Raw genomic sequence first — 25,502 nt, 5'->3', positions numbered from 1 at the left:
TTATTTCCTTCCGCTCTAGCTGCCTTGATTGTCCTACAAAGCTCGAAACGAGGAAGCTGTCTACCCTATTAATGCACCACGTAAAGAACAACGGAGTCGCTGTCAGACCGGAGGGAGCGGTAGTTTTTTGGCACGTCACCCAGTTTGCATCAGTGGGAGTGTAAAGGGGAATGTGTGTTTAAAAAAATTCTTGGTAATGTACCAGCCTTCAGAGGAACGGTTTGTTTGTGTCTCGTTGGGGAGTCGTTGTGGTCTCTGTGAAAGAAGGAATGCCGCTGTGCTTACTTGAAGTGCTTTCACATCATCATCATCTTCATCATCATCAGTATCAGTCCCTTGTAGATCAGTGTCTGTAAATATTTCCTTAGAAACAAGACCCTTGCACCAGTCTGTGCTACTCCCGCTGTGCAGTCACGCCTTAGAAAGCTGAACGAGGTGAACGAGTGTGACGTGACGACATGCAGCTGGAATCCATGAACAATCCTGATGTGAAGCTTCAGTTTATCAAATCAGCAGTCAGCGACCGCAACAAGCCTTGAAAAGCCGTGCGGTTGTTCCTCCTCTTTCTGTAAATAATGACTCGATGCTTTTTATTCTAATCTAATCAACAAGCCTAATGAATGACCTTCCTGTTACTTCGTCCTGTTCTTACTTTACTTGATTAAGTCTCTATACAGTGCACTATTTTTTTAGGGTCATCCATTTTGTAGTCTTTCCTGAAGGAGTTCTATTAAAATATGTACAAGTTTCAAGCCCCGAGCTTTAGGATGTTGAGGTTGATGGGCGCGGCTGCATACGCAAGAACAAAAGCGTGTTCTTGGAGCGTTTTGCCATGTAGCTGCTAGGAAAAGCTGTGTGCAAGATGCGTAGTTGTTGGCTACATTGCTCACGCTTGGTCAGTCCTATAGCAGGAAAAAATGTTTTAAACTATTTGTTGGCTATTATTTGTATTGTACTTTTCTCAGTTAAAGCTAAAGGAATCACATTGGCTCTTGATTGGCTGTGGCTCCTGACTGGCTGTGGCTCCTGACTGGCTGTGGCTCCTGACTGGCTGTGGCCCCTGATTGGCTGTGGCTTTTGCCACTCGCTGTGAAGTCAGACCTTTTTTTGCCTCAAGTTGAAACCAAGCATTGCTTAGAAAAGTCTTCCAAACACCATGACCTAATTGCTGCCATATGTTACCTTTTAATGCTGAACCAATCGACATTATGATATCAATCATAATGAAGTGATACTACATGTAGGTCTGCTTGTCAGTTCGCTGAGCTGAGGAGAGTTCTTGGATTAACCCAGTGTAGTCCGCTTCCAGGTCTTGGTTCATCAGTTGTTCTAATGTTTTCTCTCTTGACTCTGAGTTTATTTTGTATTATTTTGCATTGTGCACGTTTGAGTGAATTGGTGATTAATGTTGGACGAGCCAACCCATGGAATGACTGTGTGTGTGTGGTTCTCTTGAATAACAGGGGAAGCAAGAGGGTCATTATTAACACACAATACTCTTACTGACCAGCCCCAACACTTTGTCCTTCCCAACAGTTTATAGGGAAATAAGAGCATTTTTTTTTCTGCCCGTTGTGGCCTTTGGGGTACAATTTCAAAATCTGCACCTGAGTTTGATGTAATTAATAATTTTTTTTTTTAAGACTGCACATCAGTTAAACTCGAGAGCAAAGTGCTCTTTGTGCTCAACTGAGCTTCACAGTTTCTTTTTGAAAACTTTGTATTTAAGCAGTCTGATCTAATGGCTTAGCGCTGCGCTAACATGCTCTGCCTTCCTCTCAGACGGGTGTAATTTTGTCTGTGGTTGATGTACGTGGGTTGGAGCTAAGGTTGGATCCCTGTGTGAAAATATCACTCCTAGACTGGGTTACGTCAGGATAGGATTTTTTTTTAAACTACCACTTTGGTGTTTGTCTTTGCAGCCCACACCAGCTGGCTGGGGCATAACACACGTCTTAAACCACATCTGGGGTAACACAAAAGACAACTTTCTGATTTTTGCCCTTCTGGACCTTTTGTTCCGAGCCCCTTTTTGTTGGTCAGGATTAGAGTGATCTGGTTTGTGTATGTCACAGCATGCTGAGAGTCTGATAGTGGCTTATGATAGAAGAGAACTTGGAGAGAGGTGTTGGGTGTCATGCTAATCTTCCAGAGATAAGCACTAGATCGTGTCCTCTAGCATAGACTGCCTTAATTAGATTACTATGGGGTCAAGTTAGAGACAGTTTGAGTCATTTTTATTGGACGAAACCTGGCATAGACTTACCGATTGTCTGTGTCAACATTTACTTGCTTACGTTTGTAGTAAGTAATAGCTTTAGTCTCTAATGAAATGCTACTTGTTTTTGTTTTGGTTGCCCAGAAACCTGCACGATTAGGCTAGAAAGTCAATAACTAATGCTAACAGCAAGCTAGTCACCTAGTTGCAAACAAATGAAAAAGACGCTTTGCACCACAACAATGTCACAACGTTAATTTGCATTTGAGCTGTAAGGTAAAATATTAGCATAAGCAACTTTTTTTGGTTTTCGGAAACCAGATAATGTCTTTATCTCTCGATTGTCTTTATTTCTTTATTTATCTGAGCTACCGCTGAGTCATGTGGATGTTACTCTATGACGTGTTCACTCTAGATTACCTCAGATTTGCTAGATTTCTTCGCTGACTGTCCTGAGGTGACTGATGTCCTGCGCTCTGTCCTGTCGAGTCATCCTATAAGTGCCATGCTAGGCACCGTCTCCTTCAGGAAAAGAAATTGTCAGCCACAGAAGTATCACGGCTCATCAGAACGACACAGAGGCAGTCTCAACCTATCTTCCTTTTTATTCGCCTCTTTTCTGTTGGAGGAAATGCTGAGCGATGTGTTTGGCGTCACATTCCTCCATCTTCCTGCCTGTCTAATGGATGGGAAATCTGTAAGGCACAGACAGACGTGACCTGCCTGCACTCGGGTGACACAAGAACCGAGAAACCAATTTATTTATTATCGGACTTCTTATCTTTTTGTTCCTCCTCAGGGAAGGAAGAACACTTCAGGGTTTTTAAAACTCTTACTTTTGCATTGCATCATCCTCGGACTCTGTAAACTCCTAAGACTGGGACAAGAGCTCAGCTAATATCATGGCTGTGAGCTGAACCCTGTCTTCTAGTCTTGGTTGATGATCGCTCTGTGGAACACTAATTAACGCTCTTGCGTTGCGCTGACAGCCAGTGAGAGTCGTCTGGTATGTTGCACAGTGTCTACATCCTAATACATGCAAGCTATATACATGCATGCTGCTTTAGTGACCTAATTTTTTGGGGACGAGAAGGGGGTCAGCATTAGAGATGTGTCTCCTAAAAGCTAATATCGGAGGAATGAGGATGGCAGGAGAATCCTGTCCCTCTGTGCAGTGCAGTGAAGCTTAAACTAACTTGAAGAGGCTGACTATAAACTGGTGACCTTTGGCTGATGCCTTCTTTATTAATCTGTAAGGAACATAGCCACTGCTGCTGATATGGCATTCAACAACAGATAACTAACTAAACTAATCAGTCCTCACATTTCAGGTTGGCTTTGTGCTTCTGAACAGTCTGTGTCCTTTCAGTTTGGTGCTGGTGGTTTCTTGTGGTTTGTTGCACATTACAAAACTATTTTTGGCCGAGTACCTCGAGCACCAGGCCAGCGGATGCTCCAGTGTACTTCCCAGCCTTGTTTTATGGTGGGCTGTACAATACTGGCCCAGACAGGAAATTAGCTTGTCCCTGGGTCCTAGACTACTGATTTTCCCACCAGACCACCTGCCTTTAGAAAAGCTTTACAGCATATATTGGCTTTTTAAAGAACTACAAAACTCTCAACCGAAACCATAACAACGCTCTCACCAGTTCTCACTAAAATCGGCTCTCTAACTGGTTTAGCTTGATCCAGGGCTGGGTGACATGGCTGAAAACTGTATCACGATATCAGTGTTTCATATCAGTCGATATCGATAATTATTGAACATTTTTATGACCCATTTAAAATAAGGTCCAGGAGAAAAATATATTACATTTAAACATTTTTATTTTAAACTAAACCTTCCTCTGATCATAATCCCCTCAGTTATTAAGACAGAAATGTCAACAACCAGGAAAACTCAAATAAAATGTAAACATAAGTCTAAAGTCACAATGAACACTTAACAATTATCTCTTAACATTTAAGGTGCAAAATGAAAGAAAATGTAAGAAATGCTTAATAAAGTGTAATAAAATAGTGCAAAGTGTTAAATAAATAAATAGGGATGACGGATTGCATAATTTGCAGATGACATTGGTGTGACTACGGTCAGACTTATAATATCCAAAAAACTGCCATACTGGCGAGCTGATTTTTCCTCTTTTATTTACACTTTCCTCGCTCGCTGCGGCTCATTTTCTGCTCATCAGTCGCCGGTTACTGAAGAGGAGTCCAGCGGACCAGCAAGAGACAACGACATGGTGCAACCAAACATGATACTGTTACATGATTGGCTGTTAGCGTGTCACTCCCTACGTTGCTAGGTTACCAGAGAGTGCGTGCCTTTGTTAATGCAACCCAACTTGCTTCGCAACCTCTGTTTTCTTCCGTCGAAGAACAAAAAATATCGAACACATTTTTTTATTGATATCGATCACGTGTTTATCGCGATACATATCGTTATCGTTTTATCGCCCAGCCCTAGCTTGAGCTCTAGATTCAATTTGTTATCCACGATGCAGATAAAAGAAGACGTCGTTTGCGTTTATTATGTCTTCAAGAGAAACGCTTGTTTGACTCTGTGGTATCCGGCGAGATGGCACACACTGCATCAGAAGTTTAAGGCTAAATTCTAGCAGTATTGCTAAGGAACTATTTTAGACTTTTTTTTAACTATTTTAGACTTTCCTAAAAACTTTAAAATGGCTCATGTTTTAACCTCTGGTTTGTTCTTTCATTTTTTTCCCCACTTGATGCCCAATGTGTGCCCTGATTGGTCACGGGGTTAGAAAAACAAGAAACCTGCTTAATGTCATGCTGACTTTTTTTCCCTCTTACAAAAAAAATGCTGACAGCAGAGTTCAATTCCAAACATTTCCCATAGGGTTTCATGTAAAGCGTGTGCTTGTGAACGCAGCCTTAATTTCCCTGAAACACACATTTTTGTTTCTCTAGTAGATTAACAGGTTCTCACTCGCTAGAGGTTAAACTTCAACTCCGGCTGCCTCTCCCAGGCTTCGGCGTAAACATGTTTCTTCCCTTCACCAGTTAATCTTCAACAGCTTTGAGAACACAAGTCACTGTTTGTAGGCTCAGCGTGGCCATTTGGAGCTCCTGTGAACATTTGGTGGTGTTGGTTGGTATTTATGTTAAACAGGATTACTGTCAGCAGGAGCTGGTTTCTCTCAGGCTGAGCTACAGGGACTTTATCACCATCCTGTTGATACAGTCGATGGGTAAATATTGACTCCACCCAACCTGTACTCTGGTATCTGTAGATGAAGCAATACAGAGCCTGCATGGAGTAGTACAGCAGTGTTATCTGGCTGGGTTTGAGTTATGCATTCAGGTGTTAATAGGTGTTTATTTGGAATGGTGTTGAGGCATGTCTCGTTGGTGTGCGAGTTTGATTTGGAGCCTGACTGAGCGTGAGGCGATTTCATAAATAACTTAGCTAATAGAGCTTTGGCAGAGTCATGTGGATAAAAATAATTGCTTTTTGTTTTTGTTTTTTGAGCTTGAGATGTAAAAGGTTGCATCGTGCTAGTTTCAAACGTTAAAATAGTTACGAGTCGTTTTTAAATTAGAAGATGTCGCGCCTCGTCGGGTTCATTAGATTTTGCTCTGTGAATGACTCACTGAACATAGTGCAGGGCAATTAAATGTTAGGCTGTGGTAATACTGTGGGGGATGCAGGGGGCAATATGGAATTCCTCTAAACTAATGACCCGAGCCACTTTATCTGGCTTGTGGTCTGATTTCCCTCCTTTTTACCAAGACACTTTGTTGTATTGTGTATTGTTTCCACCGCAGACACACTGAAAGGGCCTGACTCTGCAGGCTAAACCCATCGAGATTCGAATACCTGGTCAAACATTTCAGATGTTACTGACCCTGGTTCTTGTCCACAATGTGTGCAGTCCCCACTTTTTTTATAAATATTTAATTTAAATTTATTTTATTTTAGTTAGTTAGTTTTTAAAAAATGTAATTCTAAATTTTATTCTAGATTATGATGCTCTTGTAAAATTAAAATAAACCGTGTTTAATTTTAAAATACGCATCATAACCGCCGACTTGCAAAATCCGACACAGAAACAGACGCATTTTTGGTTTGCTGCAGCCGGCAAATTAAAATTTTGATGTCATGAATACGAAGAGGACTCGATTAGACATTGAACATTTTATTTGAAAGTAACCTTCAACCCAGCATCTTTTTTGTTAAGGTTAGTTCAAACTGTTCAAAATATTTTTGTTTGCTTGCAGAAATAAAATTTCGTTTACTCTGTAGCAGTTCATTGATTTCATAAATGCAACACACTACAGTTTTTTCTACACTTTCCATAAAGGTAAAAAAACAACATATGCAGTGTTAGCTTCATTTTAGATGTCAAAAGGGTTTTGTGGCTCCCTGTGTTTTTTTTTTTTTTTCCTGTGGAAAACGGGTCCACATGGCTCTTTGAATGTTTAAGGTTGCCGACCCCTGCTCTAGAGTGTAGTTAGTGTTACGATGGTATGCAGAACCCAGTAAAGCCCAACCCATGGCAACTCCTGGACGAGATGTTCGGGACCGGTTTTTGCACCAGTTTTCTGCTTGGGTGAAATTTGGTTTTACTTTTTTTGGCTGTAATTTTCAGTTTCTTATTCCGTTGATTACAAGGAGGCCTGTATGTTAACCTTTTTTTGCACGTAGCACTGGCGCTAAAAAGCTTGATAGTTTTGTAGCACAGGCCAAACAGTTGTAGCACAAGTATAAAGCGAGTCTGAAATCATGTCTGAAAACAAACACAAGTCATGGAGTTCATCACTTAAACAGGCACTGATGTTCCATACAGAGCACAAAAATACAAACCATCTAAAAATGTGTATAGACAATTTATTTTCTTTATTTGTTAAAAACAGAAACGCAAAACCTCTTATGGCTTAACGTTACATGTCAAAGTAGAAAAGGTTTCTAACTTCTGGGCTTGTTTTGGGGTTTTGTAGATGACTTCAGTCAGCTCGCTCAAATAGCAGCTGCGTAGAAATGGTGGGAAACGGAATTGAATAAAATGACTCCATGCAGCCAGGACATGAGTTTTAATCACACAATAGACTACAGATATCAAGTATAATAGCAGTGTGCTATCAATCTCACACACGCAAACAAGCACAACGAAATCACTTCGCACTATTAAGTGTCTGTCTTATGAACGTGCGAGACTGTATCGCACAAGTGCTACAGTGGTAAGTTTATTCATTGCACAGTCCAGAGTTCTGTCAGGCCAATTTTACTGTAATGTAATGAGAGCATTTTAGAAATGGTTGACGAGCAAAGCCGTGTACTAGCCATATAAACATGACCATTGCTCTGGAGGTTCTTTGTTTTCAAGTCAATCAGCTTTTCAAGTTCCAGGTACATTTTCTCAAGGAGTTTGATCGGAAACTCAGATTAAACCAATTAAAATACAAAGATATGCGTAAAATAAAGGTGAAATGTATTAAGATGCTGCACATCTAGTAAACATGTAGTATTTAGTGTGACAAGCAATTGTACACTGAACACACTCCTGTCACTGAACACACTTATAAAGCAGAAAGAACATTTTTGTCACATAATATTTTCACCACCAGTTTGCTTGATAACTGATACCACCATAACTGATATTTTTAGATTGGGCTATCATATTGTGTCTTTTATATCATAACAGTATCTACCACAGCGGAAGTGCCTGGGTTGTGAAAACCTAGTGGATTTGTGGGGACTGAGCGAGTCCAGAACACACGTCCTTTCAGTTCTCTGATCTCCAGAGGCAGCCCCTGACTCTGCCACCATTCTAATTAAAGTCATGAGTGCTCGGAGGACATTCACACTGACAAGCAACATTACCATCACCGCAAACCTCTTGTTGCCTGCACCACAGGAAGGTGTTAATGTTAGCCTGTAAATACGAACAAGTAGGGGTGAAGATTACTTATCAGAATAAAAATCTTCAGTTCTTGAACGAGTTTCTGCTTTGTGCTTCCTCTACTATACCAGGGCCTTACGTGTGGTATGACCAAAACTGTAGTACATTATCCTAGGGCTGGGTGATAAAAATTATAACGATATGTATCGCGATAGACACAGGATCGATATCAATAAAAAATGTGTTCGATAAAAGGTTCGATATTTTTTATTCTTCGTCGGAAGAAAACAGAGGTTGCGAAGCAAGTTTGGTTGCATTAACAAAGGCACTCGCTCTCCGGTAACCTAGCAACGTAGGGAGTGACACGCTAACAGCCAATTATGTAACAGTATCATGTTTGGTTGCGCCATATCGTTGTCTCTTGCTGGTCCGCTGGATTCCTCTTCAGTAACCGGAGACTGATGAGCAGAAAATGAGCCGCAGCGAGCGAGGAAAGTGTAAATAAAAGAGGAAAAATCAGCTCGCCAGTATGGCAGTTTTTTGGATATTATAAGTCTGACCGTAGTCACACCAATGTCATCTGCAAATTATGCAAGACCGTTTCTCTATGTTTATATTTAACACTTTGCACTATTTTATTACACTTTATTAAGCATTTCTTACATTTTCTTTCATTTTGCACCTTAAATGTTAAGAGATAATTGTTAAGTGTTCATTGTGACTTTAGATTTATGTTTACATAATAATTATTTGAGTTTTCCTGGTTGTTGACATTTCTGTCTTAATAACTGAGGGGATTATGATCAGAGGAAGGTTTAGTTTAAAATAAAAATGTTTAAATGTAATATATTTTTCTCCTGGACCTTATTTTAAATTTGTCATAAAAAAATATCAATAAATATCGATATCGACCGATATGAAACACTGATATCATGATACAGTTTTCAGCCATATTGCCCAGTCCTTGGCTATCCATTTAAAGTTTCTTCTCAGAGTCTTTGTTCTTCATTGATTTTGTTGCTCCATTGTAACAAAAAAATTAGTGTTTTAGACTTGACTGAAATAGTTTTGCAATGCTTTTCACTTTCCCAGTTGTATGTATAACTTAGAAAAAGGAAGAGCTAAGGGTTTAGCTTTTGTTGGGCTAATTAGCAGTGGAACAAATGGCCTGCTGCAACCAAATAGTCCATGGTTTCACAGAAAATACCAACTCAAGTCAAACGTTTCCTGGAACTACAGCCCAGGGATTAACATCAGCCCTGTTTCCTTTTGGTGGAACCGCTCCCAAGGTTCCCGGTTTCCTGCAGTGAAAATGTACCTAGTATAATATTTTAACAGCCACTTGTATTCTGTTCTTTCTTCCTTTTATACTTTCAGATGAGCTTCAACACTGTAATTCATCCCTGCTTTTAAGGAGGAATGTAGATGGGTGAGGGATGTGCCAGCATCATAAATAGTTCAGGCCTGGCTTTAGTCATGGGGATCATGATGCGTCTTTCAAATTGTCTTTTCAAATTCTACCTGGTCCTGTCTGACCCGACCCGACCGATCCCTTCACACACAGTCGTTCTTTTCTGCTTAAAGCCACATGTCTTTTAAATGAAGGAATTCAGTCTAATTTAACTTTTTTATATAGGCTATTAAAATAAGGGATCTTCTCCCCAGATGTAAAGGTTTTGGCCTTTTCTGATTCTCGGCATATAGGAAACTTTTGAGCTTTCTGCTTTGTAGATGAAAGATATTCCCATAAATCAGGGATCAGACTTTTCTGTTAAGAGAGCTTATATTGCTAAGCTGTGAACTTCATGTTGTATCGGGGAAAAGAAAAGTGCTTTGCGACTGTGCAGGCCCTGCGTGTTATGGTCTGGTTGTTTTGTTTAATCCCCTGCAAGCGGTATCGGATCTCTCGATACACAGTCACAATGCAGCGAAACTGGAGAGTTGCCGCCCACAAGGACACGGTCCCACCCCATGTCCTCAACAGAAAGAGCTTTAGAAGGTAAGAGAGATAGAGACAAGGCGAGGTCATGTGCGGAAACGATTTCCACATTATTAAAACTCCAGCTATTGTTCACCCCTACACCATCGCTGAGATTCCACAAGAGGCTGTTTTTGGCAGATCTTCCGGACCATTCTTTATGCTCTTAGGTCTCGCCCTGCCATATGAAGACATCGGTCTGCTCTAGCTGTCCTCCCACTTTGTTTTCTGCACCGTCTCGCGGCCTCAGCATGTGGTCCTTTCTGGCAAAGTGATTATCCATTTGGGTTTCATCAGACCTTGCTTACTGCATTCCTTTTCTGCTCCTCTCGCCGCCTGGTACGTAGAGAGGATCATGCCCCCGCTTTCCACACATGCACAGATCGTTTCACTGAAGAATTCAGGGAGATTGAAGAGCCTGAAGTGATCTGAAGAATGTCTTTACTTTCAGGAGCCCTTGTTGTTGCACACACACACTTCAAAGCAAGGCCTGCAATTTGTCACATACTTGTCATTTGAGCCAGCTTTGAATACGTCTAAAGAAAGCGGCTGGATTTTAATCCCTGCATTTGTCCGGCAACAAATTACACACTAAAGAATCTCGGTGCATATCACCAAGCCTTAATCCAGTTAAGTGTTACTACTGGGGGGTGTTGACAGGTTTGCCGTTCCATAAACTAGTTCTCGACTGCATTCCACAACTCGATATCCTTGGTTTGCAGCTCAGTACTTAAATTCCCAATATGGTGCCTTAATCAAGGGAAAGTTTTAATGCTGAACTTCTGTTCAGCTTCCAAATGTTGCCGGATATCATTTCCTAGCTTCTTGCCGGCAATAACAGATATGGCTAGTAAACGATAAAAGCCTGATGCCCAGCAGGCTGCCCTTTAATCCTTAATTTCCTGCAGTTGCAAATGGACTATGACGGCTCAGTTATAATTATTTATTTATTTATTTATTGATAGTATTAAATGCATGAGCACAGCTGGTGTTGGCCGCTGGTCGTCATGCTCCTATCAAAGCTTGCCCACGGGGGGCTGAGCGGCAGCACAGCTGAGCCCAGGCACGTGTTTCTGTTCTACAGCTCTGCTTGGATAAGCATCGCTCTTCTCTCTCATGCTTTCACTCGGGATCCGTCTCTCTTTATCTTTGTTTCGCTTTTCCCAAGTTCAGCCTGAGCAACGTGTCAAGCAACGCACAAACTGCTAAAGTCACACCACTGGAGAACTCTGACTTGGATGAAAACAATGTTTTCACATGCGCAGCAGGGCACAAATACCGCTAACATTCACAAATCCCACGATGTTTTTTTTTTTTTTATAGCTCAAGCCCTGAAACTCTGACAACAGGATGATCATGGACAAGGCTCACGCACTAGTTTTAAACCTAGTGAGATTCTCAGTGAAGTGCAACTGATGCCCAAATTAAACACGCCTGGAGAGACATATGAGATGCTGGCAGCGAGGATCGCGATTGGAGGTGTAGGGAAAATAAACAGCTATTTTTATACAGTGTGTTGTCAGAAATCATGTCTCTTCTTTTTTCTTTTTTTAAGCTTTTCTTAATAACACCCATTTGGGTGTGACAGATGCATTACCTTTTATATTTGACCAATTTTAGTCCAGATTTTTATGTATCCGCTGGAGTTGTTGCCGCCGATCCCCAAAATTATTCATCAACAGGAAATTTGTTTGGTAGAAATTTGTGCCTCTGCCTAAGGATCAACTGCCATATCTGATCACTTGGCCTTTTTTCCTCCCCATTTGCAATGGGAACATGAAAACCCAGCTTGATTTAATCAGATCACACTGATTTCTTTTCCTGACTATTTTGATAGTGGAGAACAAAACGATTTTCCACCGAACCGACCATGATTAGCGTTAAATTTACATTACAGGGAGTCCTGTGCTTACCTTCCTCAGCATGGTTTCTTGTGGTCTGATGCTACACTAGGCTTCTGCTTCCTGCTTATACGGCCTTCATCTCGCTGGGCAATCAGTCGCTAATTATACGTTTAGTTATGTGGTTAGCGAAATGACTTCGGTCATGATGGTTTTGCCAAAAGAATCTTATAAAGATTCAGGTGCTGCAGGTGGCAAGAGAGAACATTGCTTCATCAGAGGTTCCTTCTTGCTTGGTGCTAAGTGTTCTCAGGTGCAGAAACACGGCTGAGGCTCGAGCTCCTCCTGAGCCTGTCGACGGCACGAATGGACTTTAGTGAATTCTGTTCTATTCAAACTGTGCATGTTATGAAGCATTAGCCTCACTTAGTTCCCTGATCAGATGTCTGTGATGTTCAAGCAAATTTGTGTGCGCGAAAGAAGACCTTTTTTATGTTCATTAACAGCCGAAATGTAACGTGTAAGAAATGAGTGCTACATTTTAACTGCCAGTTAAATTAAAGCACAAGGCGGCAGAAGGTGCCTGAGTGCTGCTGACTCACATAAAAGACACATCTCTGTTACTTTGATGGCTTTCCATCATCTTGACAGGCAGCTGACTCAGATCCAACCCTCCACAAAGTAATTGATATATTGAGTGTTATTGATTGCTCCACATAGTATAGTAGCAGTAACGGTGAAAACACTCGACAGATAAAAGTTTGTCAGCCAGGTTTAGGACCCTGGGGGTAACTGAATTATTCAGCGGCTTGGCCGAGTGCAACTTATCAGGTGTCCCACACAAGACTAACAGGTAAGTGCATTATTTAAAGGATGTCGGAGGTATGAGAGGACTTTAGGGTGGTAAATGGGAAGAATGATTCACACAGGATTGTTTTAGAGGAAGAAATGGTGGCGACCCACTATCCTGGACATGTTATGAAGGACTGTGGGCTGATTGTTGATGGCTTGCGGCTTTGCATGTGGGTTTGTTGTCCACAGGGCTCACAGCCAAGCTCTGTCTCTCTGCCCCAGCTGTTGCCCTGAGGGCATATTGATTTCCTGTTGTCAATTATTCTTCTGCTCTTCGAAGCTCAGTCCTAGCCACAACGAATGCTTGTTGCTTTGTTACACCTGCTGTAGGCAGGGTAGCTTTAGCAGTCAGTTGGTGGTATCGGCTAATGGGAATAACCGTGGTACACTGTACAAATACACACTTGCACACTGATGCTAAAGTAAATGTATGTGGCTTCTTTTCTCCTGCTTCTCCAACTAACCCAACCACAATGAGATCCTTGGTCTGAAGTCCTGCAGACCAGAGAACCAGGAAACCAGCACGACCACACAGACCACTCATTACGACCCTTGAAGAGGAAAACGAAAATAGACGGACAGATCAGTTGTTGGAACAGGAATCCTGATTTGCTCGATTTTCTAGAGAGCTTTCTGGCTTTTAGAAAGTCAGCCTGGCACGGTTTCAATAAACAAGAGACGCTGCCAGTTAGAAAACGAGATGCCAAGTCAACGGAGAACGATACGGCATGACGAGGGGCCGCACAGAAAAGACGCCAGCATGAAAGGAACAGGATGCGGCATTTGAAAGGAGATCCAGGTGTTTCTTGGTTTTCTGGTTTCAGCTGTGGGTGTAAGTTTACTCCACACTGCAATCTTGCTGATGGACAGTGTTTGCTGGAGATGTTTCACACGTTGATTGCTCACTTTTGTTTTGAAATTCATTAGAAGCAGAAAACAGAGGGAACGTAGCTAAATGCTTTATCAAAATAGCTTGCCGTTTTTCTTTGTCTTTCATCACGAGTTTTATTTCAGTCGCTGTTGCTAATTTATTGTTAGCATTTCACACTAGTCATGAGATTGATCATTTATAATCTTGTAATGAGACTTAACTGTCGATAATATTTCACATTTCAGTTTAAATGCATTTCACTATGCATTTCTCTCTGCGTTTTCAATCCATTTCCCCAAACGAACCATATGATAACCAGTGGCGGAGCCGCAGGGGGTTGTCCGGGGTGGCACTGAACAGCCTTGACATCTGATTGGCCACCCCATGTGCCACCCCGAATTTTTATTTGATAGCATTGGAAGTTTGATGCTGATTGACATCTCATTTCACCTATCAAAAGAAGTCTTCGTTTGACACATATAGAATATAGAGATATATTGTACCTCTAATGAGCAATTATGGGATTCGTCCATGCGCCTTGTTAGGGTAATTTGTGTCATAGTCTGTGGACCCCCTAAAGTTGCCTTGGCCACCCCCTGGCCACCCCATGTATAAAACTCTAGTTCCGCCACTGATGATAACGGAGTGTAAAGGAATTCAAGTACACTGTTCTATCACCAAGGACCCAGATTAGTCATGAAGAAGTGTGAGGTGATGTTAGCTGGATCTTTTAGTATTTAGTTTAGTATTAGAACACCTAATAGCATGTCTCTAGTTTGGGTAATAATGATGATGTAACTAACCCAAGACAAACAACAAGAGCAGTATACACATGCCTTTCTGCCTTGTCTGTGAAGTGCCCATGTTTCACTTTGACAATTACTTTACTGCTGCCTCCTTCTTGACTGTCTGTCGATATAATTCACGCACCCTCCGTGACCTTCTGTCCTATTGTAATTGGGTCACCCAGAACCATGTGCCATTTGTCTGCACCATTTGATTCACAGCACACACTTAATTTGCTGTCCTTCATAATTATCACCCTTCTCCAGTCTGACCGTACTGGTTATAAGACTCCTGTGTGTGTAGATGAAAGCTGCACTGGTTCTAAGACGGATTGGGGGGCAGATATGAGACTCGAGTGGAACGGCAGCTCTTGGTGTGCTCTTACGGTTTGCTTGGCGGCAGGAATAACTCTGTCGCTCACAGTTGTTGCTTATTGAGACCCAAAACACAGCGTCAGGTTTCTTCTAACCAGAAACACCTTCTTTCCTCCAGCTACTGTTACACTGATGTTTACTAGGTGCACATTTCAGCATGATGAACGACCTGATAAAACACACTCTAACACTCTGAAACAGTTGCTCTTGCACATAGTGTTACCGCTGGTGTTTTCCAGGAAATATGACGGTCCAATGCACCAGGATGTAGAGCTTAGCTTTACGAAATGAACATTTGTCTTGGAACTTCCAAGTCTTTCTTGGTGTACCTCCCAGAATGCAATCGGAGCCTGGTCTGAGCTCCATCAATATTACTCTTGAGTTGGCTTAGACCTACTCCAGGAATCCGAGACGCAGCTTTGGCTGTTTATCTGCAACACGCCGAACTCAAGAAAGGGCAGATTTATATGCACAACCTGAGTAGAGTGGGCTTTAAGGAAAGCCCCTCCTGTGGTCTTAGCGAAGCACTGAGGAAATTGAGGTTTCCTTTACCTAGTCAAAAGGTTAAGAGCTGTTTCCTTTGTGCTCTTGTATCCCTCCTGACACACCTTTTTAGTGCTCGCATTCCAGACCACTGATGGAAGCCACCTGGAATCTATCGACTTCCTTTACAGGACCAACTGTATGTGGAATAAGTGTTCAGAGCCAGAACGGTTCAGAAAGACCAAGGATTCGGAAAAGGCTGATCGAATTCTGTTCCCCCTTCAGTGTGGAAGGTTTGATGCACAGACCCAGGCGGCTCAGAGCCAGGACGAGTCTGAGATCTAGGCGTTGCTGCTTCTGCGTAACTCATGCTTGTTACCTCCCTGTGGAAGAAGCAATGTAGAGAGCCAGATAAAACATTTGTGCCTCCCTTTCAGCCTCCTATCTGATACACAATGCCCGGGTGGCACTTTTCAAATCACCAGAGCCTTCAAATCCGCACTCGGGCTTAACTTTGTGATCTTTCCACGTATATTATGTGCCATTTTTATTAGGAGGAACCATCTGGTTTGGCATTCAGCCACTTCCTCTTTCTACTAAAGTTTGCGAGTCGAAAGGATCGGGAAGCTTACTTTTACTGTTTATATGGACTATATTTGACTTTCTAGTCGTGTGTTTCTCAGCTCAGAAGTGATTTCTTTATAATCTCACCAGGGGTTTTGTGGAGTTACGCAATTCAAGGCAACTTGTTGATTTCTTCTTCCGTCCCAGAAATTCTGTCTGTAGTGCAAACTAGTGCAGCTTCAGCTTTTCATATTTTCCTTCGTCTTCCTAAGTGTGTAATTTCTTGACACACTTAGGAAGACACAGAGATGGTTGCGTATGCTCCAGTGAAACTATGGGAACATCTCTATCCTGTGCTGGAGCTGATTCTGCGTTCCTACTTAACTAAGAACAATCGTTTTCTTCCCCTGACTTTTGTCCAGCCGTTGTCTTTGTAGTGTGTTTGGTCTTCTGTGTCGTACAGTAAACGAATGGCAACAGGAGGCACTGGTTAGTATTTTGGCACAACGAAATGTTTGCTCCGATGCCGGGGGCAGAACATGATAAAGGGAGGAAACGGAGAGGAGGAAATGAGTGTAAATGTGTGTGGGAGAGACACGGAGTCTTTAGTGCTGCTCACTCATCAGGTGTACGAATGATGGTGAGGAAGTGGGTTGCTCAGGATGTGGCCACTCTCTGAACCTTCCTCCCAGTTTCCTGTACTTATTGGGCCCCTACTGACACACACACGCACACACACACACACACAGAGGGGGCTGAGCTGTCTGTCTCTCACCCCTCTCGCTACATGACTATGCCAAACTGCACATAGCTTTTCTTTTCTCCTAGGAGACGGCGCTGGTGTGGGGGCACGACGGAGACGCCTTTCACTGACCCACATTCCAACAATCTCTCTCTCTCTCTCTCTCTCTCTCTCTCTCTCTCTCTCTCTCTCTCTAACCCCCCCTCCACACACCCCTCACTTTTTTCCCTCAATAATTTCTCTCATTTTTGTGCCTTTCTCTCTATGTCTCATGTCTCTGTTCTTTCTGTCTCTCCGGCTCTCATACTTTTTGTTTGTGACACTTGCGCTCTCAATTCATCCTTTCTCTCTGCCTCCATTCTCCTTTTTTCCCCCTTTGTGTCAGTTGGTCCCCCCCCCACTGTCTTCCTTTTTACCCTCCTTCCTTGCTGTTAATCTTCCTTTTTTTTCTCTCTGATCCAATTGCATTTCTATCTTTATATCGGTGTTCTTCTTTGTGTTTTTCTCTCACTGTTGTTCTGACAAACTTTTTTTTTTTGACAAACTATTTTTGTCTTGTCTCTTTCTTTTTCTGAATCTATCTGTTTGTTTTTTTTTTTTTTTTTATTATTTAAGTAGTATTTCTCTTCTCTTTTTCTGTATTTCTCTGGCTTTCTTTTGTAGCCAAACCGAAAGCACTCAGTAAGCAAGTGCGCGATGGTGTATCCACATCGGGTGGAGGAGGAGGGGAGAGAGACAAGTGTTGTATGAAAGGCTTCATTGTGTGTGTGTGTGTGTGTGTGTGTGTGTGAGTCAGTCTTCAGGTCAGCAGCCGTCCTGCTCCTGTATCAGACAGGAAGACGTGCAGGGCTTGGGGCTGAAAGCAGCTGCTGATCTCTGAAGAGGGCTTGTCGTGTGTGTGTGTGTGTGTGTGTGTGTGTGTGTGTGTGTGTGTGTGTGTGTGTGTGTGTGTGTGTGTGTGTGTGTGTGTGTGTGTGTGTCTGACTGACTGACTGACTGAGCACATTTTTTGTGGTTGACCTTGAGAATGTTGCCTGTAAACCCTGTTCAGGCAGAACTAAGAGGACGTGGGGTGTTTTTTTTGCTTTTCCTGTGTACTTACTGTAGAAGAGGTTGTTCCACAGTGGGGTGGGGGGTGTGGGTGAGGGTGTGGTGGGTAAAAACAGACAGCATTACACCTGCTTTTTATCCCCCAAACCGCCCGAGCTTTCAGGGTTCATCTATCTAAACTTGTGTTTTAACACACATAATGTATAGTGAAGCTTGTGAGAAAAGTTTTGACACGTACGAAAGGACGTTCGTCTCTACCCGGTGACGAGTTTGAGCGACGAAATCCATGAAAACTTTAGAAAACTCTTTAAAAAAAAAAGGTGAAGAATTCAGGAAATGTGGGGGGAAAGAATTAAGGAAATCCAAACACTGTGGTTTCTAGTTGTGTTTATACACTGGGTCTTTTTTTTGTGTAAATGCTTCAAAACCTTCCAGCCAGATTTACAAAACTTATTTGGATCACAACTGATTTGCATTGCATTTAGCCACGCCCTCAAAACTCCATAAAAGGCAAAGCCGAAAGAGCTGAAAACAACAAAACGGTGACTAAACGGTGAAAAAGTGCTTGTGGTACATACAGCCTTGATTTATTCGTCTTTATTTTCATCTCAAAGCAATTAAATATTATTAAGGTTAAGTGTTTTAGAGTTCAGCCTGAATAATCTGGGCTGTTTCACCGGCACTAAGGCGCAGCACACGTGGAGTGTTTTGTGCGCAGATAAATATTTCACTTCCTCGAGGTATTTAAGTGCACGAAGGCTGTGTGTGTTGTGCGCAGAAATGCTAATGAAGCACGTTGTGTAATTTAGAACAGCGCCGAGAGGAATTCAGCCTTCCGCTCTCATCCTCGGACTTCCTGTTGTGGAAATATATTCTGTGTGAGTGTGTGAGTGTGTGAGTGTGTGAGTGTGTGAGTGTGTGAGTGTGTGTGTGTGTGTGAGTGTGTGTGTGTGTGTGTGTGTAATGACTTCCCGGGTTGTGCGTCATCCATGTCAGTGTGACACACCCACATACCCAGAGTTTAACTGATGATATAATCTGCTAAATTTAAGCCTCACACATGTGCTGTATTTGTCTTACAGTGTGTGTGTGTGTGTGTGTGTGTGTGTGTGTGTGTGTGGTCAGGAGCTAGAAATGCAGCACATGACCATTACTTTTTTGTTGTTTTGCAGGAGGAATTGAGATCCTCATTTATTTATCTATTTAATTATTATTATTATTATTTTAAATAAATATTTTAAAAGACTCTTGATGTCCACCGAGTTACCAGCTGTGTCTTCTTTTGAGTCACACGTTTACTTTTACTCCTCCATTTAAAAAAAAAAAAAAAAAAGTTTTTGTCCTAAAACTGCCGTCACAATCGCTTTGAAATATTCAACAAAATACTAAATAGGAATAAAGCGAAAACAAACGTGAACGTCCAGACTGCAAGAGCTGCTTAATCTCAGGGCTGTCGGCTGATTGGACGAGCTGAGCTCCGGCTGTGGTGGTGTGTTTTAGACACACACACACACACACACACACACAGAGGAACAGGTGGTGTGTCGTGTGTAAGATTCTGTACAGATAGGCAGAAGATTTATAGATTTCATGGATTATAAGATTTGCTGTTTAATTAGTAACTCAGCCTCTAGGGAAGAAAACGAATCAGATCGAAGACTTTAGGGTCCTGAGTTTAAAAAAAAAAAAAAAAACTTTTGTAACATCTATTATGAGAATATTCCAGAATCATACATTATATAACTTAATGATCGGTCTGAAGTTAATGAATCGTCATCTTGTTGACATACGTGTTTGTTTCCATGGTAATAGCTCACCGACACAGACTCGCGCGGCGCACACTGTACATAACGAACGGTTTTCCGTAACTATATTAAGTTGGTGGGAGGAGTCTGTAGTGTTGGAGTTATACAGAACGAAGAGCTAACCTACTAGATGTAACAATAAATGGATAAAAAACCCAATGTGTCAAGCAGAGTAAAAGTATAGCGCTAAAACGGCTCGACTCGGTTTGTCTTATTCCTTACTGACGCTTGTCTTTATTTAGCATTTCAAATTTCATTTCTTTAGCTTTAGCATCTTAAATTAGAGCAGAATTTAGATTAAATTAGAGCATTCGCGACAATAAGAACTTGTATAGAATTTTTTTTTATTTGTTTATTTTTGGAAAGGGGGGCACGGTGGCTTAGTGGTTAGCACGTTCGCCTCACACCTCCAGGGTTGGGGGTTCGATTCCCGCCTCCACCTTGTGTGTGTGGAGTTTGCATGTTCTCCCCGTGCCTCGGGGGTTTCCTCCGGGTACTCCGGTTTCCTCCCCCGGTCCAAAGACATGCATGGTAGGTTGATTGGCATCTCTGGAAAATTGTCCCTAGTGTGTGATTGCGTGAGTGAATGAGTGTGTGTGTGCCCTGCGATGGGTTGGCACTCCGTCCAGGGTGTATCCTGCCTTGATGCCCGATGACGCCTGAGATAGGCACAGGCTCCCCGTGACCCGAGGTAGTTCGGATAAGCGGTAGAAGATGAATGAATGAATGATTTTTGGAAAGAAGCCTCATCATCCTGTCGTCTACTGTGTGTGTGTGTGTGTGTGTGTGTGTGTGTGTGTGTGTGTGTGTGTGTGTGTGTGTGTTGCACACCGACCTGTTACACACCGACCTGTTACACACGTTTTATTGAGTCCTGTGACAGCGAGTGACTCGTTACGGCGAATCCGAGTCGTTCTGCTTCCTGACGAGACGATTCACACGGCCAGTGTTCTGTGGTGCGACTGACTGACCGTATCAGTGAATCGGTTGAGAAAAGGAGAATAGATGGACAAAATAACGTGTTTTCTCCAGGCAGCGTAGTGATTAGTGCAGGGTGTGTTTATTATCGGTTAAGGAAGGATTTACCAATGTGACGGCACAAGAGCGTCTACGATACGGTTTTGTGTTGCAGCTGAAGTTTGTGTCGAAGTTAAATAGCTGCATGATGGATCATTCGGTCCTGTGTATTAATTCTAAAGCGTTAGATGATGAACAAAGGTGCAGTAAATAAATGACTGTGTGTGATATTAAAAGTGCAGCACTGGGTTTTTATTCATTACGTCTAGCTGGAAGTTCTGTAGAGGAGGATTTAAAAAACAATGGATTAAACTGAGGCTTTCAAACAATGTGCTGAGTCTCACTCTGTCTCTCTGTTCGTCTCTCTGTCTCTTGCTCTCTCTCTGTTTGTCTATCTCTCTTCTCTCTCTCTCTCTCTCTCTCTCTCTCTCTCTCTCTCTCTCTCTCTCACTCTGTGTGTGTGTGTGTTTATGTGAGAGCTGTTTACAGGGCTGGTTTTTCCTCTTCCTCATTATATAAACTTGACTGTAATGAGTTTCATTTCTTCTGTCTCTGCTTGTATCTGTTTAAGGACACCTCGGAAATGCCTAATCAGGACGTGATGTATTCGCCAAGCTCTTGATGTAGTGTCTCTCTCTCTCTCTCTCTCTCTCTCTCTCTCTCTCTCTCTCTCTCTCTCTCTCTCTCTCTCTCTCTCTCTCTCTCTCTCTCTCTCACACACACACACACACACACACACACACACACACACACACACACACACATGCACAGTTTTTCACTGGAGCGCTGCTCTTATAAAAAAGCAGTCACTGAATGCAGAACAGAGCAGCATCCTGATCGTGTGTGTGTTATCTCTATGTGAAAAGCTGCTGCATGAGGGTACTGCTCAGAGTGACGTAATGCTAAGCTTTGCGTGTGACCGGATATATAGAACTCTCTCTCTCTCTCTGTGTGTGTTCCATGGTTACAGATGCTGGGCTTGTGTCAGCTGAGTGTAGTGTGTGAGAGAACAGAGCAATGAGGCGACACTGTTCTGTGTATCTGTACAGTGTCTCATCCTCAATGCTCGGTCATGTGTGTGTGTCACGGGTTTAGCCACAGGAACAGACGTGTGTCTGATGCCCCTTTTCCACCAATAAGAACCGGGTGCTGGTTCAGAGCTAGCACTGGTGCTGGTTCAAAGTTGGTTCCACTGGCGAGCCTTCTAAGAACCGGTTTGCCTTTCCATCGGTTAGAGAGCCGTCACAGGGCCGAGTCTGACGTCACTGTATATGCGTCACGTTATACAGCAACTTTAGTGCAGCAGCGGTAAACACAAACACATCAACAATGGCGGATGTTGCTTTACTGTTAATGCTCATGGCTTTGTGAACCTACATTAACACCCAAACGTGGCGAATCCAACGTGTACGTGCAGCTCCATGTAATTTTTTATAAACGGAGGTTGTAATCGAGAAAGTACATAACGTTATTTTATCATTAACACAGAAAAAAGTTAGCCTTAGCATGTAGCTACCTACTATCATGTGTGCTGATAATTGATCATATTGCGGTAAAGAAAAAGTGTATTAAACATTAATATACTTAAGGTACATTATCAAATGTGCTAACAGTAGCTCCGCCCACAGCCCCTGACACAAGCGGTTCTTAAGTCTAGACCAGCAACGTTTTGGTGCTACTTAAGAACCACTTTTCCTGGTTCAGAGCCGGTGCTTTGGCTGTCGAAAAAGAAAGAACTGGTTCTAAATTAGGCTCCGAACCAGCACTCAAACTGCCTCGGTGGAAAAGAGAAACACACCTGATACGTACATGACATACACACATGAAATACACACATAAAAACACTATTTTTCCTCCTCGTGGTTGAGACGGTTTCACACTCAGGATCTATACTGTGCTGGTTTAGGGGGCGGAGCTTAGAGGTGCAGGTTTTACATTTTGTTCATGCAAACACTCAGGCAGGTGTAAAGCACTCACACCATCATGAAAATGCAGACAGGAAGCTTTGATGACATAAAACACACAGAGTGTAAAAGTAACACCCTTCTGCCTTGTGCCTTAAGTGTAATGGCCTCTGTTGAACCAGTGGGCGTGGCTTATTGATGGACAAGCCAACAAGCTGGGCTTAGCTACATTTGAGTTTGTCTCTCTCTAGTCTCTCTTTGTCTATTTTTTCAGTCTTTCCATTTCTGTGTGTCTGTCTGACTCTTATCCTCTCTTTTTAGTCTTTAGTCTCTGTCTGTTTTTTCATTGCCTCTCTATTTGTCTTACTTTTTTCTGTATTGTGTCTCTCTGTTTCTCTGTCTCTCTCTTTCTGTCTCTCTGCCTGTCTCTCTCTCTCTCTCTCTCTCTCTCTCTGACTAAAACAATCTGCTTTATCTCTCTTCCATTATAGAGCTTTGGTTTGTTTCCGTTTCCAGTTGTTTTTTTTACTTTCTGTAGAGTTTCTGCAGCGTGGGGACAAAACCCCAGACCCCACAGCCATCCCTCAGATCCCTGATTGACCGGAATTGTGTTTGCTCGTCATTCACGACCGCAGCGCTGCTTTGTTAGCATGCTAATTGTGTCAGGGGTCAGAAGAGATCTGACCCTGTGTGTTGTCCCTCAAAACCACGTCCTGCTCTCGTCCTTTTATCCCCCACTCTGGCAGCTTGTTGCTTTTTTTTTGTCCTGGAGTTATCGGTGAGTCTCAGGGGAGTGTCTGATTATACAGGCCATGTGTGGAGATTAGATTAGCTGTCGCTCGTCAGATTTTCAGCACAGCCTGTGGGGGCAGGGGGGAGAACACAGTGATTTTGATGAGCTGCTGATGTACCAGTCTGGACTTTCAATGAAAAGTCATGAAGCTTGTGACGTCTCGGTGTTTCTACTGAGTTCAGGCTGTAATCTGGACGCTTGTGTGTTAAAGCTTGTGGTGATGTGACGTGATGTCGCCCCCTGTTGCTGAGGCTGCTACTTACTGCTAAAATGTTTAGCATAATATCATAAAAATCTAGGTCACAATATTCAGATGATTAACAACTTCTGGTTAAATATCAACAAAACATCTGGAAGCGGTCCATGAGAGCAATTTTATTTTTTCATTATTAAAAATTTTCCTTATTTCATTTTTAAATATGTCCTTTCTAAAATGTTTGGATATTTTTTCATCCATAAAAAAAGTAAAAAATAAATAAAAAATGTATTGAAATAATTTATACATTTTTTTGAAGACCTTAAATTCTTAAAATTGAGAACAAACCCAGATATTGAAAAATACCAAATGTATTATTTATTTAAAATAAAATAATGGAAGCATAAACTCATGTTAAAACATTTGCGTTATTTTTTTTTTTGAGCATATTTTCTTTTATAATATATTTTTTAATTATTTTCTAAAGGCATTTAATTGTTATTTTTTATTTATTTATTGATTGATTTATTATTTTTAAAGTAGTTTATCTTTAAACACACTCCTCTTTTTTTCCAGTAAACGACACATTAAACTTGTCTAAAAGTCTAAAAGTTCTGAGATGGTCAGATGTTCTAAAAGAGTTGGCACCCAGAAACATATTGTAAGGCTGATGAATCATATTGTCTCTTTTCTGTAATAGAAATACTACTCTGTGTGTGTGAGCTGAGATGGAAGCCTGAGCTTTCGATGAGTTTTGGATTTGTGGGATTTTATAGAGTTATAAGAGTTGAAAGTTAGAGTCACACTTGTTAGTGATTTACAGAGTATCACAGTTTAGTGTGTGTGTGTGTGTGTGTGTGTGTGTGTGTGTGTGTGTGTGTGTGTGTGTGTGTGTGTGTGTGTGTGTGTGTGTGTGTGTGTGAGACTAATCTGAACAAGTCTCTCAGGGAGGAGTCATGGTCAAAGGTAAAAGTTTGGTTTAAAGGAGCGCAGTCTTACTTCAAACACATTCCTGTACATACGTGTGTGTGTGTGAGTTATTAATGATTCTGCTCTAAAGTTTGCACACACGTGATTCGATTTCCTTATCGCACGACTGCTGACTCTGGTGCAGTCAGGATGAGACTCTGTCTCCCTGTTCTCTACTTTTATTGTCAACGCAGACAGGAAACACACACACACACACACACAGACACACTCCTGACCCTCATTGTTTTAGCGCTGCTGGAGCTGGATGGGGAATTTCCACCTAAAATAATACTCTTTTACATTTACACATCAGTCAGGAGGTTTCAAATCCCTCAGTGCTCCTCAGTGGTGGATTAAATTTCACACTCTAACTTACACACACACACACACACACACACACACACACACAAACGCACATACGCTCTTGCAGGTTATGGATCTGAATCAGTGCTTGATAATACGACCTTATAATTTTTTGATGTCATGGTAATTTACACAAGGACAAAATTGCTTTAAAATAATAAATTGTTCATAACTCTTAATAACACATCGGATTTCATAAAGGTTTAATTTTGGAGTGTCGAAAGTCCTCCATCATCTAGAAGGAACAGTAAATAACATCCTGATACAAATCGCCAGAATTTTTCTTCAAGAGGTTTCAGGTGAAATGAGACTCAGTTGTGTTTAAATAAATGTAGAAGCAGGAGGCAGGTGAAATAAAAAGCTGACTCCACAGATTCGTTCCAGACGAACGCTTTGGAAGATCTGAGCAGCCGTGTCTCAGGATGATTGATTGGTTGATTGATTTCGAGTCACTTTTGTGACTCTTGAGATGGTGTCCACCGGGTAATAACTAATGCTAACCGGATATATAGAACTCTCTCTCTCTCTCTCTGTGTGTGTTCCATGCTTACAGATGCTGGGCTTGTGTCAGCTGAGTGTAGTGTGTGAGAGAACAGAGCAATGAGGCGACACTGTTCTGTGTATCTGTACAGTGTCTCATCCTCAATGCTCGGTCATGTGTGTGTGTCACGGGTTTAGCCACAGGAACAGACGTGTGTCTGATGCCCACTGGCGAGCCTTCTAAGAACCGGTTTGCCTTTCCATCGGTTAGAGAGCCGTCACAGGGCCGAGTCTGACGTCACTGTATATGCGTCACGTCATTGAGATGGTGTCCACCGGGTAATAA

At 42.1% G+C, this 25,502-nt stretch overlaps 1 protein-coding gene across 17 annotated transcripts in view; it reads left to right on the top strand.

The window, feature by feature from the left end:
* afdna (afadin, adherens junction formation factor a) overlaps positions 1–25,502 on the top strand; it is a 100,436-nt gene that overhangs the window by 13,265 nt on the left and 61,669 nt on the right. The gene's annotated exons all lie outside the window — the stretch shown is intronic.

The sequence above is a fragment of the Tachysurus vachellii genome, chromosome 3 (genome assembly GCF_030014155.1).
Source record: "Tachysurus vachellii isolate PV-2020 chromosome 3, HZAU_Pvac_v1, whole genome shotgun sequence".
NCBI classification, from domain to species: Eukaryota; Metazoa; Chordata; class Actinopteri; order Siluriformes; family Bagridae; genus Tachysurus; species Tachysurus vachellii.
This window is presented reverse-complemented; position numbering and strand designations above follow the sequence as displayed.